General features: G+C 43.7%; 1 long non-coding RNA gene across 2 annotated transcripts; it reads left to right on the top strand.

Moving 5' to 3' along the window:
• Positions 1 to 1830: 1830 nt before the first annotated feature.
• On the top strand, positions 1831 to 15016 carry LOC141111384 (uncharacterized). 2 transcript variants are annotated; one of them, XR_012236414.1, is made up of 4 exons: positions 1831 to 2202; positions 6879 to 6974; positions 14283 to 14483; positions 14579 to 15016. It is a non-coding gene; the product is annotated as an uncharacterized lncRNA (long non-coding RNA). The 2 variants fall into 2 exon arrangements; XR_012236413.1 differs by having other exon boundaries at positions 1838 to 2202; positions 14283 to 14462.
• The last annotated feature ends 2736 nt before the right edge of the window (positions 15017 to 17752 follow it).

Genomic DNA, 17752 nt, shown 5'->3' with positions numbered 1-17752 from the left:
ACTGATGACAGCATGGGTTGTTAGGATGCCAGTGTAATACTGCACAATAAAAACCAGTGGCTTTGTGTATCAAACTTGGGCAGGCCTGATCCTTCTGACACCTTATTGACAAATTTTGGGCAATTTTTAGACATTTTGCCAGGGTACACCTGAAGAACCCAGAAGGCACCCTGATTGAAGACCAGATCAGTAGGTGATCAGAAGAATCTATCAGGGGTTACAGTAGGTGATCAGGAGGATCTATCAGAGGTTATGGTAGGTGATCAGGAGGTTCTATCAGAGGTTACAGTAGGTGATCAGAAGAATCTATCAGGGGTTACAGTAGGTGATCAGGAGGATCTATCAGAGGTTACGGTAAGTGATCAGAAGGATCTATCGGAGGTTCATAGTTGCCAACTGTCTCGGATTTCCCGGGACATTCCTGGGACTTGGACGCCATTCCCGAATTTGTGGTGTCCCGGGAAATGTCCCGAGAAATCCGGTTCTTCACGATTCGCCACTGCCGCTAGAGGTCCGTGGCCGGCATTTTGGTGAAGTTCAGGAAAACGGCTGGGGGGGGGCTAGACGGAGCTCCTGCGTCGCCGCCCACCCTTCGCCCCGCCCCGCTGCCAGTCTGATATGGAAAGGGGCGGGGGTTCTAGCCATGCTGCAGACACTACTAGGACACCTCTGAGGTGGGGGGGTGCACCGCTGTGGGACTCCTGATGTGAGGGGGGGGCTCCACTGGGGACACACACCTGATGGAAGGGGGGCTCCACTGGGGACACACACCTGATGCAAGGGGGCTCCCCTGGGGACACCTGATGCAAGGGGGGCTCCACTGGGGACATCTGATGCGAGGGGGGCTCCACTGGGGACACCTGATGCAAGGGGGGCTCCACTGGGGACACCTGATGCGAGGGGGGGCTCCGCCGGGGACTCCTGGTGTGAGGGGGGGCTCCGCCGGGGACTCCTGATGTGAGGGGGGGCTCCGCCGGGGACTCCTGATGTGAGGGGGGGCTCCGCCGGGGACTCCTGATGTGAGGGGGGGCTCCGCCGGGGACTCCTGATGTGAGGGGGAGCTCCGCCGGGGACACCTGATGTGAGGGGGGGCTCTGCCGGGGACTCCTGGTGAGAGGGGGGGCTCCGCCGGGGACTCCTGGTGAGAGGGGGAGCTCCGCTGGGGACTCCTGGTGTGAGGGGGAGCTCCGCCGGGGACTCCTGGTGTGAGGGGGAGCTCCGCCGGGGACACCTGATGTGAGGGGGGGCTCTGCCGGGGACTCCTGGTGAGAGGGGGGGCTCCGCCGGGGACACCTGATGTGAGGGGGGCTCTGCCGGGGACTCCTGGTGTGAGGGGGGGCTCTGCCGGGGACTCCTGGTGAGAGGGGGGGCTCCGCCGGGGACTCCTGGTGAGAGGGGGGGCTCCGCCGGGGACCCCTGGTGAGAGGGGGAGCTCCGCCGGGGACCCCTGGTGTGAGGGGGAGCTCCGCCGGGGACTCCTGGTGTGAGGGGGAGCTCCGCCGGGGACTCCTGGTGTGAGGGGGAGCTCCGCCGGGGACTCCTGGTGTGAGGGGGTGCTCCGCCGGGGACTCCTGGTGTGAGGGGGTGCTCCGCCGGGGACTCCTGGTGTGAGAGGGGACTCTGCTGGGGACATCTGATGTAAGGGGGGCTCCGCTGGGACATCTGACGCAAGGACGGACGGCTGGTGGCAGGCGACGTGGCTAGTGACACGCTCAGGGATCCCACTGATTCTGCATTATGGTGAGTTGAATGATTTCATTTTATATTACAATGTAATAATAGAAATAATGCACTTCAATCATCCTGACACCATAACAACCAATGTGCCGGGATGATTGAAGTGCTAACACCAGGTGTTTGGAGTATCTTTTTCTGCTGATTGTTAAACTTTCTAGAATACACATATTTTTATTGTGTAGGATCTGGGGCTGCTGTCCCATCATTTCCCTCTCCCCCTCTCCATCCCTCATTCATCTCAGACTCTAACCACACCCTCTTGAGCCACGCCCATTTAAGCCACGCCCACTATGTCACGTAAACCACACCCATTTTTTTTTTTACGCGCTTTCCACTTGTATATTTTTCCTAAGCCATGCCTACAAACGAATGCCCCGCCCCCTAATTATTGTACGGCTCCGCCTACAGCCACAAAAGTGTCCCACATTTTTTTTTTTTACAATGTTGGCAACTATGGAGGTTACGGTAGGTTATCGGGAGGATCTATCAGAGGAGGTGATCAATGCAGGTTATATTGTAGGTGTAATCACCCTGATCAGGGTCCTGGGTCTAGGTGAGTAGTTCATAGTGAAGCTGTAGGTGTATGTCTGTGGGGGAGGGGGGGAGCAGTCCTATGCCTGCACTTGTCTGCTGTCATCTGCTGATTAGAGCCGCACTCGCCTTGTTTTCTCCGGGAAGGAAGAGCCGTGACCTGTCCCCGGAGGGTGTGGGGGTGGGTAACGCTTCCTTCAGGTAGACGACCTTTCTCCTAATCTCCTTCGCCTCCAGTCTGGCCGGCAGGGAGAGAGTTAAGTGTGTCCCCATGGAGGAGAGCGGAAATTGCCGAGTGCCTGGTTGGAAAGGAGGAGAGGCTTGTTGTGGTAAACAGCGGCAATAATGGGCTCCCTGGGGGATGGATGGCCCCGGGGCTGAACGGAAGGAGAAAGCCCATGTTCACTTGGCCTTCTCATTTCCGACCTTCAAAGTGCCCCATGCTAATGAGTCCTATTAGAGCCCCCCCCCCCCCCCCTGTTAGTTTATCACCAGTCAAGGGACACTAATGAGCTTTAGATGGACGGCGATCAGACAGTATTCAGGCAGCTTTGTAGAAGGTAGACACTGATCACTTTTATTAATTACTGACACAATACGTCTGGACACAGGAGATCGCATTACTCCTATCAGATAAAGACTGGATGAATCTAGAACATGGGGTTCCCAACATGGGTCCATGGATTGGTCTCAGAGGGCCCCTGAGGGTCAGATAAAGAGAGAATGGTAGTAGAAAATATGCTAGTTACTAATAGTAGAATTGAGCAAAATGAAAATGGTTTTGTTTATTTTGCACTAGATGATTGTCTCTCATTTCTGTAATGAGTGGCTATTACTTTTTGCATGAAAAGGAGTGAGCAGACATTGGGGGTTATTAACGAAAGGCAAATCCTGTTTGCACTACAAGTGCAAACTGCACTGCACTTGAAATTGCACTGCTAGTGCACTTGGAAGTGCTGTAAATCTGAGGGGTAGATCTGCTGATTTTATCATCCAATCATGTGCAAGCTAAAATGCTGTTTTTTATTTTCCTTGCATGCCCCCTTGGATCTACGACAGCACTTCCAAGTGCACTTTCAGTGCAATTTCAAGTGTAGTTTGCACTTGTAGTGCAAAGTGGATTTGCCTTTAGTAAATAACCCCCTTTTGTGTCTTATATGTATGAGGCAATCACACTTCAATCAAATAAAGTAATACAACAAATATATTGATTGCATGCAAAGTTGTGTTTATGTGAATATTTCTGGGGAGGGTTCCATAGCTTTTGTTTTTTTTTTGTTTTTTTTTTTAAATCAGATTCCAGGACTCAAAGAACCACTGATCTAGTGTGTGACTTCCCTATGCCTGCATTCACACCTATGCATTTTTAGTGCTTTTTGCATTTTGCTGATTTGCACTAGAGTCCATTTAACATGGTTTCCTTTGAAACACGTTCTGTAGTACAAAAAATGCATAGGTGTGAATCCAGCCTAATTGTCATGCTGATACTTTTGTGTTTAGGCTCCATGCACATGATGCACACTGGCTTAAAAAAACATTTCTTCTACAGGCGTTTTATGTTCTGCCTGTAGAAGCAACTTAATGTTATCCTATGTGTCCATGCACATTAGGACGTTAAGAGGCATATTTTGAGTTTAACGTTTAGAGGCAGATTGGAGCTTGGAGGCAGAAAAAACGTAAAACTCTCCTAGTGTGCCCAGTGTACATGGAGCCTGGGTTCACACATGTCTGGCTGCTGTTTGCAGTCCAGAGTCCGGTGCATTTGTGTTCACTGGCACAGGTGCAAATTTTTACCTGAATTTACACCTGAACTGGACCCAAAAACACACAGGACCCTTCTTCAAACCGCACCGCATCCGACATTTGTGAACCAGCTCCATTGAAAGCCGTTCAGATTCACATGTTATGCAAACTGGATGTGGTTAAAACCACATCCAATTTACATGTGAACCCAGCCTTATTCTTTCTAAATTAAATTTGTCAACTGAAACAAATCTAGAAATAGTGTTCATCACAGAGCCACTCTGAGCCCTTAGGCCTCTTTCACACGGCCGATCCGTTCAGGTCTGCCTGTCAGTTTTTTAGGCGGACCTGAACGGACACTCCATGAAGGTCTATGGAGCGTCGGATGTCAGCGGTGACATGTCCGCTAACATCCGACCCGCTCCGATCCGAAAAAGTGTGACGGAGGAAAAACCTACTTTTCCATCCGTCTGCAGATCTGATCGGGTGAGGACGGACTCTACGGTCCGTCATCATCCGATCCCCCATAGGGGAGAGCGGAGCTCTGACAGGTCGGTCCCTGCACAGTGTGCAGCGACGGACCTGTCATCTGCCTGCTCAGCGGGGATCGACGGAGCGATCCCCCCCCTGAGCAGAGCGGGCTCCGTACACGGACACGTCTGTGTGAAGGAGCCCTTACATTGTAAATTCCCACGTTCTAATAAATGTATTAAAGCGGAGTTCCACCCTAAAGTGGAACTTCCGCTCATCTGTTTCCTCCCCCCCCCTCCGGTGCCTCAATTGGCACCTTTCGGGGGGGGGGGGTGCAGATACCTGTATAATACAGGTATCTGCACCCACTTCTGGGCATAGCTAGCCGCAGCTAGCCGTAAATGCCCGCTGCCCCCCCCCGTTGTGTTCTGGGAAACACACAGTTCCCACAACACAACGGGGACCAGTGTAGACGCGCAGCGCGACTCGCGCATGCGCAGTAGGGAACCGGGCAGTGAAGCCGCAACGCTTCACTTCCTGATTCCCTGACCGAGGATGGCAGTGGGGGCAGCCGAGAGACGAGGGATCGATCAGCTTCGGCTGCCGACATCGCTGGACCCTGGGACAGGTAAGTGTCCATTTATTAAAAGTCAGCAGCTGCAGTATTTGTAGCTGCTGGCTTTTAATATTTTTGTTTAAGGTGGAGCTCCGCTTTAAGCGACCTGGCCACCTAGACATCGTCTATAAGGAAGAGGTGATCTCCCCTGGAAGTGTGTCAGCCTTTTGGAGGGTCCTGTCATGTTTGAGATTTGTCTAGGTGACCAGGTTGCTTTAAGTATACTGTGGACTCTGATGTGCTTTAATTATTGAAGTTGTTTATGAGTATACATCTTTTATTAATATAATAAAGCTATCACTTGGGTAATGTGCAAGGCAGGTGCGCCTTCTGTTCCTTGTCTTGCACACAGGCACCCTAAGTCTCTGCAATGCGTTCCACCCTCTCAAGAAGCCCAGTTGCCGAGTACAGCCACTCATAGACATGAATGGCTGTGAGCAGCAGTACTAGGGTATACAGCGGTACCCAGATATACAGCAGTATTCATGTAAACACTCATATATACAATTGTGTTCAAAAAATAAAACACTTCCTATTCTTGTAATACACCTGTATGCTATACAAGTATTTATGTGAGTACCATCAAATATTGGGTGCAGTCATGCACAGCCATTCATGCCTATAAACAGCTGGGCTTTTCAAGTGGGTGGAATACATTGCACAGAATTAAGTCTGCTACACATGGTAAGTGCAATGTTAGTACAGCAATCTCCCCACTGAGCTATTGTGTTCTGACAGTGGGATCAGGGGGATCGCCCTCCCCCCCTTTCTGCCATAATACACCGGTCATAGCTGGCAGCCAATGGCTGAGAGCGCTGATCGGATGCCGATCGGCTGCTGATTTTCCAGCATGCTCATTCTCAAAAGCCCGTCGTGAGATCGGCTTCTGTCAAACTAGGGCGGCACAGTGGTCTAGTGGGTAGCACTCTCGCCTAGCAGTAAGAAGGGTCACTGGTTCGTATCCCAACCACGACACTACCTGCCTGGAGTTTGCATGTTCTCCCTGTGTCTGCGTTGGTTTCCTCCGGGTACTCCAGTTTCCTCCCACACTCCAAAGACATGCTGGTAGGTTAATTGGATCCTGTCTAAATTGTCCCTAGTATGTATGAATGTGAGTTAGGGACCTTAGATTGTAAGCTCCTTGAGGGTAGGGACTGATGTGAATGTACAATGAATATGTAAAGCGCTGCGTAAATTGACAGCGCTATATAAGTACCTGAAATAAATAAATAAAATAAATAAAATAAATAAACTAGGGCCGGTACACGACTGGTATCTACTGATTTTGGCCAATGTTCGGCCCGTGTGTACTGGGTTTAAAAGAAAATTATGTTTTTTTTTTTTTGATCCATACTTGCCTATGTGGATGCAGCATAAGGGCTTTGAAAGTGCCGCAAAATGGGACATTTTACCCTTTTTTGGGGGGTAAAAAGCACCCCGCCAGCAGGCGAAAAGCGGAGCACAGGCACCATTTAAACATCGCTAAATCACCGCTAGTACGAGCGGTGCTTTAGCGCTAACGGCAGGCGCTTTCAGTGTGAAATCAACCTGTGCAGCTATCATTGAACACAATCGTGGTCCTTAATGATCATTACAGCGTCATAAACTGGTGTACCTTTCTGCTAGCAGTGCTCGGTTGGGTAGTGATTGGCTAGCTGTGGTGCAGTCATGGGAGATAACAGCTAGGTAGACTATGTGATATGCTTTTTTCATTTAGTTATTTATTATTGATGCATCTACCTATGGTTGCTTGTTCACTGGCCTTTTTTATTTTTAATAGAGTGTAACATCCGGTGACAGCAGCTGTCCAGTGAGCCTGTGTTGAATAGCTGAACCACCATGAACTTTGAGAGGCTTCCGTGAAAAGAAGAAAACGGTATTTATTGTCCTTCAGGATGCCACAAATCATACTGATAGCCTGCTCGCACACTTACACCGCAGCACGTATGCCTTACTGCACCTTGTGCATAGTAACACACGTTAAACAGGCCCTTTATAGTGAATGTTAACACAAGCGCATGTTTTTTACACTACTACATCTGAACATGCACACTTTTTACCAAATCTGAATCTTCCAAGGTAATACTCAATTTGTGAAAAAAACATCACACTAACATCCACGTGTTTTAAAGACAAGCATACATGAGAATGCGTGCAACAACATGTATTCTGAACGTGTGTTAAAGCATGTACTGTATGTACTGGAAGGGGGCCTAAAGCAAACGGTGAATGGGGAGACAAAATACACTAATTTAACCCCATAATATATTTATGGGGCACATGATAGGTGGCGAGGAGACAATATGTCACCTCCTCACCACCTGTTTTGCACACAATTGCAGGACAATTACAGAGTGGCCCCAATACACTAAAAATGGTTACTTTGGCGGCGGTACTGCCTGCTAAGTGAAACATGGTGCCCTCATAATCTACTGACATGTCCTCCAGCGTTCTGACAGAAAGCCTGTACAGAAGTAGGGGCAAGAATAGTGTAAGTTATGTCTGCAGGATGATCACGGGTGTGATGCTCTTCAGGTTCCTGTGCAAGAAATAATAAAAAAAACATGCCTGTAAAAAATATGTGCATTTATTATTTCCTGCAGAAAGGTGAACCTAACGTTTAAAGTCCTGTTAAAACTAGTACTCACCAATTTATGTGATGGGGACATCTGTATTTCATGAAGGCCTATAAAATATTCCTTTTTTTTTTTTGCTATTCAGTAATTGCCTTTATTCTTGCATTGTTTTTAAGGCCTCATACACACTGGATATTTTTGCTATCTCTCACACACGCCTTTCGGCAGAAAAAATGCTTGATGTTTGTAAATGCATGTAACACGTTTAGGCGCATCAAGCGCTTGGACAGTAATTCATTTAATTGGCCAGAATAATACTTTATTCTGCCCATTGAAATTTATTAACACTCAAGCGTTAAATGTGACTAGCATTAACATATGTTCAGAGACAGTAACACGTTTCCATGTGTCAATTATTTTTTCTGTCAAATCACTGCTGCTCCTGGACGCACTGGCAGTGATTTTTTTTTTTTCTGCTTCTAAACAAATACCCCTGCCTCTAAACTTCTTTAATTGCCTATGTGTGCATGGACATGCAGGGGCGTTTAGAGGCAGAAAGAAAAACACCAGAGCAGCGTAAAAAACGTCCCATGTGCATGAGGCCTTAGAATAAAAAGTAATGCTCTGCAGGAGAATACAGGGAGGAAGCCACAAATAACAGGGGTAGTGGCCAGTGTTATGTCTTCTTATAGCAGCTATGAACAGGAAAATATGACCCCATCCATTCTAGGGTGAAGCCAAGGCCATGCTGAGGTGTAAACAGGAAATCAGCCTGCTCTTCTCCACGTGTTCTCTAATCAACCTGCCGCACAGCGTGGAATTCCACACTTCATTATTATGGCAGGCCTTGCTCTAGTGTAATACACATACAGGGACTGCATGGCAATGGCTGTTCTTGGGCAGGGAAGAGTTAACACTTAATTGTTTACCTTGTAAATATTTGAACATCAGCTACACTAGCACATTGCACAGCTCTCAGTGCTGTTCATAGCCCTAGCTGCAGCAGATAACTAATCCGCCTGCTGCTAACACACCAATGTGTTCTATTGGCAGCACTGACAATGCACAGATCGATGGTTATTCCTGATCATTGCACCGGGAGGACATACAGCATACTGCTAGACAGATGGCCGAGTCTGTCCCAGCTGTCTGCTTGTATTGTGAAAGAGGAAGCACCACATCCGGGTACATTTCAATGAGAAATCCTATTCTTAGGGAGGGGAAACCACAAGTGGGGTTAATCACTGCACAAGAGTTCCTGTCTGACTTCCCAAAGCCACATTCAGGACTGTGTACTTCCTATACCGCACTGTATGCTGCGCCACAATAAGCAGGATGTGCAGGCAGTTGTATACACAATGTCACTGCCACCTGTCCATATCATCTGACACTCTGAGAGCTTACAAGCTGTTGTGCTCACTCAGGTCACGATCCTGGTATTTATTGCTCGATCAACACACAGGGGAGGGTCATCCAGCAGTTATGTTAGTGCACTGCTCTAAAGACGAGGACGCTGCTTAGGCCTGGTTCACACCTTAGCGTTTTTATGTGTGTTTTGTAACACGTCACAAATATACATAGAGTCCAATGAGGCTGTTCACATCTTTGCTCTGCATTGATAAAAAATGAGCTATTTCAAATTTCAGATGCACTTGAATGTATTTTCTGGCCCGTTGAAGTCTAAGGAAGTGCTTGAAAACGCACGTATTGTGCGTTTTAATGCTTTTTTAAATATATATTCAGCTTGCTGTGGGTGAACACGTAGCAGCTTTCATCCCATGGTTATAAGCACCTTCCCTGGATACCTGCCATGTGCTCAGCCACAATTCACCTGCCTTAGTACTTGTACTTAGCAAAAATGAACACTGCGACAGTTTTTGTGGCAATTGCAAAAAGCAGCATAAAATCAGCTATGCTTCCTCAACTCCATTCACAGAAAACCAGGATGCATATTCCCTCGTGATGTCATTACAAGAAATTCATCCTCATTGGCTACTTCCAAGAATGCGCTATTCATGAAAATACCAGTAATTCGCATTTAAAACACATAAAAAGAAATATTAAAAACCGCAAGGAAAAATGTATGACAGCGTACTTGGATAGCTGTGAACAGGGCAGGAAGGTGGCATTGCAATATGGTAGTCTAACATTTTAAAGCCAACCTTCCCTCTATTTCTGGTTTATGGAATATTGCTCCCTCTGTGGGACAGGACCCGTAAGGGGAGAGAGGACAGCTCTGTATTCGCTGGGCTTGTAAGTAGGTTATGCAGTATACAAATAACACAAGAGGTAAAGAGCACATCAACTGTAAAACTTTGTTGTTTTTGGATAGACTGCTCAAGGGGGAGAACCTGTATGTGTCCCCGTTATGTAGATTTAGGCAGGCCATACATGGAGCAACTTTCTTTCCTGCAATCACAGGTTGCAGAAAAGAAAATCGCTTGATTCCCTCATCAATGCAGTCAGTGTTGAGAGGTGAATCCCTCACACTGAGCCATTGTGTTCTCAAGGCGAGGGAAGCCTTCCTTGCCAGGAGAAGACAGTGATTATCACTAGTGGTTATACCAGCCACTAGCGGTAATTGTATGAAAAATCCGCAAGGCAGGTTGTAACCAATATTGATCGATCAACTTGGTACATTTAGCCTGCCCATACATAGTTCGAATATCGTCCGGGTCTGCTGAACCAGCCAGGATTCGAACCGTCTTTGGCCAGCCTTACTACCTCTATTTCCTTGCTGACCATTGTTACCCAGACTGAAGGTAAGAGATATCAAAAATTTGTAGACTTTTAAGGTAGCCATACATGGCTCAAATTTTAAACAATTCCCCCATCCATGCTAACTGTGGATGGAGGAATCTTCCCTGCTGGCTATTGTATTCAGCCAGCCACAACAGGCTGCCTGAATACAATGGCACTGGCAAACAGTGACTGCATCTGATAGGACGCAGTCATCGTTCAGCTGATATTTTTCAGCCATCTCAGTTGATTTTTAAATTGTCAATACGAATGGTGCTTGCAGGCCCACCCACTGCTCACATTTCAGACAATTTAGCAGCAATCGTCTGAATATCCAGTCATCTTTTGACCAGCCTTAATCTAGTAGGTATTCATTAGAAATATTTCATTTTAAGAACGTTTGTTCAATTTTCTAATTGTTATAGGGATCAAATTGATGTTCATTTTAGACAGCAGTGATGAGAAAATTCAAAGATGCAGGATGGAAAATTTTTCTTGAATGAACGATTTTCTAACAGTGTATGTGGTTTTTGTTCAAAAAGTTCCATTCATGAAAAAATAGAATGTTAAAAGCAAACTAAATCTTTGTCAAGTTATCGAGTTTGAAAATCTACTAGTGTATAGCCAGCTTTAGCACCAGAACAGAAATAGATGAAAAATCTTCCCATCTAAGAGGGTATTTCCTTCACTTTGGAGACATTCCTCTCGCTTCCTGTTGTGTCTGTGGGACAGGAAGTAAAGGGAAAGCTCCACAACAGGACACAGATGGCCAAAAAAAAATATAGGGGTTCTGACCGTTTCTTACTATACGCAGAAAAATAAAAAAAGGGTAGGCTTTAGATATACTTTAAATAGAATGTTATAGAATAAACCACATGCCTTAGATTGAATGATGATCTTGAGGCTGTAGCATCTAATCCTGCTACGTAAAGGGGTTACTGAACAATTCAAGTTGACTCATGTAAAATACATTTTATAAGATCATAGGAACTAATTATTTTACAGTTTTTTCTTTGACATCTCCATGATTCAGATTAATAAAAAATAAAAGCAAACACACAAATAACTTTACAGTTTGTGCACATAATGGACCTGGAGGTAAATGAAAGGGGTGGCCAGCAAACTAAGGATTCTCATTTTCTAACAATGATGATGAAGTCAAACTGGTAGAAGTAGAGTCTTTTTGAAGGACCACAATATTTATACTCTATTGCTCTACATGAGATGCCTGTTTAGCTGAGGATGCTTAGCCTATAAGGACAGAAATATGTAGGCTGCCATTGCTAGCATTCTGCAAATCCTTTTTGCTCGGCTGTAATACTGATCATTGGACTTAAGTGGTTTCTAACTGTAACAAGCATGAAGATTTGTATTCTGGGTCAGTGACATGAAAACTATTGAAGCCTGATGATCAACATAAAGGCAATGCAACAATGGTAATCAATATACTTCTTCTATAACAGGCTTCTTTTAAATGGGTTAGCAAAAATCTTTACGGTGCTTAGTGCTATTAGTTCCCAAAACTAGTACAAATAAATAAAAAAACAACTTTATATTGGTTATCACAGCAAAGCTGGATCTATTTCTATTATTCAAAATACAGTATTAACAAGCTGAAACTACAACATATATCTTCCTTTATAAATTACTCTTGTTAAAAACATCCCATATTAATAAATACATTGTTATCTAAGGACTTGCATCTGGAAGCAGTACCAGCACATCCACTAGGTGGAGTAATTCCTCACTGTCTGGTATGCTAGCTTTCAGGAACAACATGTACAATGCAATTTGACAAGTTGCATGCAATTCTCAGACAGCTTGTAGGATGGGTGCCAAATATGCACTAAGAAATTCAGAAGTTTTGATTTTATTTTCACAAACAGAATCTTATGTGAGGTGAAATTAAATAAATAAAAAAATACTTTTGCATGAGGCATGTCTGTGCAAATATAAATAAATGCAACAATGAAATACATGATCTGCTCTAATTTAATTAGATGTCACAGTCACGTGACATACATGATTGATGGACACATAATAAATCAATTCATAATGATAATCATAATATTAATAAATCTAATGATAATAAAAGTAATAATAATGATAGTATTAATCATAATAATATTATATAATAATCCATATAATTTTTATTCAATACTTAACATATCAATTAATAATCATAAAATATTTGGTGCAGGTAATCAGTAAACATAATTGATAAGAATCCAAATAACAATAATCATGATTAATTGATTAAATGGTAGAAAAGGAAATGTTGGGACTTTGCATGAGGCATGTTTGGGCAAATAATAATATATTATGCTTTAATTTAATTAGATGTCGCAATCACGTGAATGCGAGATCTAATTAAATTAAAGCAGATCATATGTATTTCATTGTTGCTTATATATATTATTATTTGCACAGACATGCCTCATGCAAAGTCCCAACATTTCTTTTTCTACCTATATCTATATATTAGGGATGGAGGCATGCCTTTGCTAGTTGTGCCAGGTCACACTCGTTCTCATTTGTCTATATATTTGGGTGGTAGACACCTCTTTGAGTGACCTGCCACACATATCAATGACTTGTTAATTCATAAACGTATTACCATACATCCCCAGTTAATTTTGAATTTTAATTTTTACTTTTACTTATTTATTTCCACATTTGTGGTCCCCATTTTTCTTTAGAAATTTTGGCCCTTTCATGTTACATCCCTTTTACATTTTTTCCCCAGCCAGCCCAGCCCTTGGGGGTGAGTGGGGGGTCGGGTTTTCATGTCTGTCACTTGCGGGGTTGCGAGGTGCCTACCTCTCTCTCCTTCCTCATCCCTGTATAGTGATGGGGGCGGGACTGACCTTGACGCCTCAATGTCATGTAGACCAGCCCCGCTCGCGGCTCATAGTGAAGCCACAATGCGGGTACGCTCTCTTTCCATCTGACGTCACAGCTGGGATGGGCGGGGATCCACTGCGGATGTTGTTCCGCAAACTTGCTGGATTCCTCATGTCCTCGGCACTGCAATGATGATCAGGTGTGACGTTGGAGGGGACCAGTCTTCCACCTGGGGATATAATAGCCGGGGCTAGCCAGCACATCACAGCCCATGCTGCCACCACCAGGATAGGACACCATTCACAGTACTCTTACAACTCTTACATCATTAGGCAATTGAGGATAACATGCAAACACAGTGGGGTTATTTACGAAAGGCAAATCCACTTTGCACTACAAATGCACTTGGAAGTGCAGTCGCTGTAAATCTGAGGGGTAGATCTGAAATGAGGGGAAGCTCTACTGATTTTATCATCCAATCATGTGCAAGCTAAAATGCTGTTTTTTATTTTCCTTGCATGTCCCCCTCAGATCTATATCGACTGCACTTGTAGTGCAATATGGATTTTCCTTTAGTAAATAACCCCCATTGTGTTTGTTCACTATGCACTCCTAATAGGAGTGTGTTTAGTCTACCTATTTATATTTTTTTTATTACATCATTGTTTCACCTTTCAGAGTTTTTCTTTATAGGTACTTACTCATATATGCATACAAACACATTGTGATTGCTCATCATGCACTCCCATTGGAGATACTAGTTTATCTTTCCCAATTTTTCATTTAGTTTATTCCTTATCATTAATGGTTATTACCGCCTTACTTGACATCGTTTTTTTTTTTCTCACAGGTACACATTAACACATGCACAACATATTCACACAACTATCCCTGTGTGGGTACACAGGAGATTCACTCATTTCATACACCTGCTACACTTTATATCCCCTTTTTTTACCTTGCATTAATTTCACCTTGATATATATATTTTTTAGTGATGCATGGTTTTACACATTGTTTTTTAGGCACCAACAACATGCTGAGTGCATGCAACACATACACATGGACTGTGCTGTGGTGGTCTGGTATGTCCCTCAGCTGTTTCCCCTGCCCCCCCCCTTCTTGGAGGGAGGGGGGGGGCCTCCCGCCTCAACCCCGGCTGAGACACACTGCCCGGACTCATCGAATCCCCATTCAGAAGCTGGGTAAGGCCTTTGAGCTGATTCGTAAGTGACTGACCAGCTATTTGTTGTTTGTATGTTCCTCCTTTTTAGAGGGGATTATACATTAATAGTTATATATGTATTTATTCATTTTTCAGTATAGTCTTGCATTTTTCACACCTGATGATTGGCTACAGGCCATTAAACGCGTAGAGTCTACGATAAAGGGTGTCAAGACAAGCTGGTTCTTATGATGAATTTTGAATTTTAATTTCTAATATCATATATCGATTTATGCTGGATGTATGTTACCATTCTGGATTTAATGAATTAATCATGATTATTGTAATTTTGGATTCTTATCAATTATATTTACTGATTACCTGTACCAAATATTTTATGATTATTAACTGATATGTTAATTATGTATTGAATAAAAATGTTATGATTATTATATATTATTATTATGATTAATACTATTATTACTTTTATTATTATCATTATATTTATTAATATTATGATTATCATTATGAATTCATGTATTATGTGTCCATCAATCATGTATTTTATGTGATTGCGACATCTAACTAAATTAAAGCAGATCATATGTATTTCATTGTTGTATGTATGTATGTATGTATGTGTGTGTATATATATATGTATGTATATATTATTTGCACAGACACGCCTCATGCAAGGTCCCAACATTTCTTTTTCTACCTATATGTGTATATTAGGGATGGAGGCATGCCTTTGCTAGTTGTGCCAGGTCACACTCGTTCTCATTTGTCTATATGATAGATCTATTCTTAATCGGCTTTCTATTTATGTAGTTTCCTATATGGATTTTCCAGTGACAGGCATAAACAACAGTCTTGTAGATGGGTGTGGTGACCCATGAGATCGTCTCCTGTTGTTGAAATGCTTTTACATTCATAAATTAGGGCTCGTTCACACAATGTCTGTTGATCTGCAGAGACCAAAATAGGCTCAGTGCAAGGGCACATTGAAAATAGTTGTTTTCTATGTGTCCTGTTCACACCATAACACTACAATAAGGAATGGTGTGGTACGTCGAATAAAATGCAACCTGTCTGCGTTTTTATGCAGTGCAATACACAGCACCACATATCACCATGACATGGATAAAGATGTTTGAAGTGTCATTTTCTGACGCTTCAGTAGTTAAAAAAAAGTGAACAGCGAAGTGAACAACTTGCCGATTTCTGTTAACATAAGAAGGTGACATGATGATGGTGGATGATGGAAAAAGTGGAAAGTGACTGTCAGTAAGTACTGCACTACAGGAAGTATTACTTACCACTGGGTCTTAAAGGTCTAGAAAAAAAGAAAACATGAATAAAAAAGCATCCAAGAGTTGCTGGAACTTTGGTGTGAGTTCACACAAAGGAATGAGAGGACAAAAAATATTTGGAGAACTCACTGGCTCAGGTTAGGCTGCTCACAATAGACAAGGCTACCCTCAATTGAGTACGCTGGCATGTTACCAGAAAACAATATGCACCAATAGAGTGCCAGACTAAAGGATAAAAGAGTCCAAATTAATTTATTCGTTTATACTAAAAAATAAAAAAACTCCAATGCGTTTCAGAGATCAGAAAACACTCCTCCTTCATTAGGGCTTCAGTTAAAAAGGAAACCTTGAATGCACAGCTTTCCTGTGTGAATCTGTGTAGGGAAGCTAATTGCTGGATCAGGAGAGTTAGGCAGGCCATACACGGTGCAAATTTCTTTCCTGCAACCATGGTTGCAGAAAAGAAATTTGCACAATTCCCCCATCAACACAGACAGTGTTGACTGGGAATTCCTCCTGCCGAACGGGTGAAGCTCCGCTAGGAGAAGACAGTATATAGGCTATAGTAACCACTAGCGATAATCGAAGGAGAAGCCGTCAGGCTGGTTGATCAACTTGGTACATTCATCCTGCTCATTAACGGTTCGAATTTTGGGCAGTTCCTGCTGAACCGGATGAGATTTGAACCGTTTATGGCCGGCCTTCATGCCCAGCAGTATCTGCATGAGCCATCAAGATAAGGTTCTTCTTTCAATTGAAGCCCTTATGAAGGGGGAATTTTTTTTCTAAACCCTAAAATGATGTTTTTTAATATAAATTAATACATGAATTTGGACTCTTCTAACCCTTGGTCTGGCGCTCCTTACATTAGTGCATTTACTTTTATTGTAAACTGTCTTCAATTTTGTCTCTATTTTAAGTGAAATTATAGTGAGCGCATATTTGTTTATCTTTAAGAAATTGTTTCATATGACGTTCAACTTTTTACGAGCTTGCTTATTGTTCTGGTGGTCCCAAGGGTAGCCAGTGCACTCTGTGTTTAAGGTAAATGCCCAGGTTCTCACTCACAAAGAAATCCATACAAAGTGTTTAGAAACGTCGACAATGAAAATGCTGCTGCTTTGATTTATCTCTTCTGCAATTCCTGTGAATGCCTCTTATCTGTTTTGGATTTGCTGTTATGGTATTAAGCCTACTTGCACTGGTGGGATGTCCTTTTCAAAGGAACAAATGGAAATTTCAGGGGCCCATTTGTGCAAAAGAAACAAATCCTATCTGGGAGACTTTTAAAGAAGAGTGGGTGCCCAGCTGGCCACATAGAGAAGATCTTTAACCACTTGCCTACTGGGCACCTAAACCCCCTTGTGCCCAGAGCAATTTTCAGCTTTCAGAGCTGTCACACTTTGAATGACAATTGAGCTATCATGCAACACTTTCTACCCAAATTAATTTTTTTTCACACAAATAGGGCTTTCTTTTGGTGGTAATTAATCACTGCTGGTTTTTTTATTTTTTGCTAAAAAAAAAACGAAAAAGACAGAAAATTTGGAAAAAATTTTTTTTTGAAAGAAACCTGTTTCATAGTTTGTTATAAAGTTTTGAAAACAGATACATTTTCTCCTTCCATTGATGTGCACTGATGAGGCTGCACGGATGGGCACTGATAAGCATTGATAAGGCGGCACTAATGGGCACTGATGAGGCGACACTGATAGGTGCCACTGATGATGAGGCATTGATTGGCAGCACTGGCGGGCATTGATGGATGGCACTGGTGGGCAAAGGTGGCACTGTGGGCACTGGTAGATGGCTACTGATAGGTGGCACTGGTGGGCACTGATGAGGCAGCTGTGGCTCACTGTGTGAGGGACTGATGTCCCTCTGACAGAAGCCGGTAATCAGCTTTTTTTTTCCATACACTAACAGCATGAGGGAAAAAAAATATACAGATTACCGATCTTCTGTATACATCACGTGATCAGCTGTTACTGGGATTGGCCCCTTACACCGATCTGTG

This window comes from Aquarana catesbeiana, linkage group LG01 (genome assembly GCF_042186555.1).
Source record: "Aquarana catesbeiana isolate 2022-GZ linkage group LG01, ASM4218655v1, whole genome shotgun sequence".
Lineage (NCBI taxonomy): Eukaryota > Metazoa > Chordata > Amphibia > Anura > Ranidae > Aquarana > Aquarana catesbeiana.
This window is presented reverse-complemented; position numbering and strand designations above follow the sequence as displayed.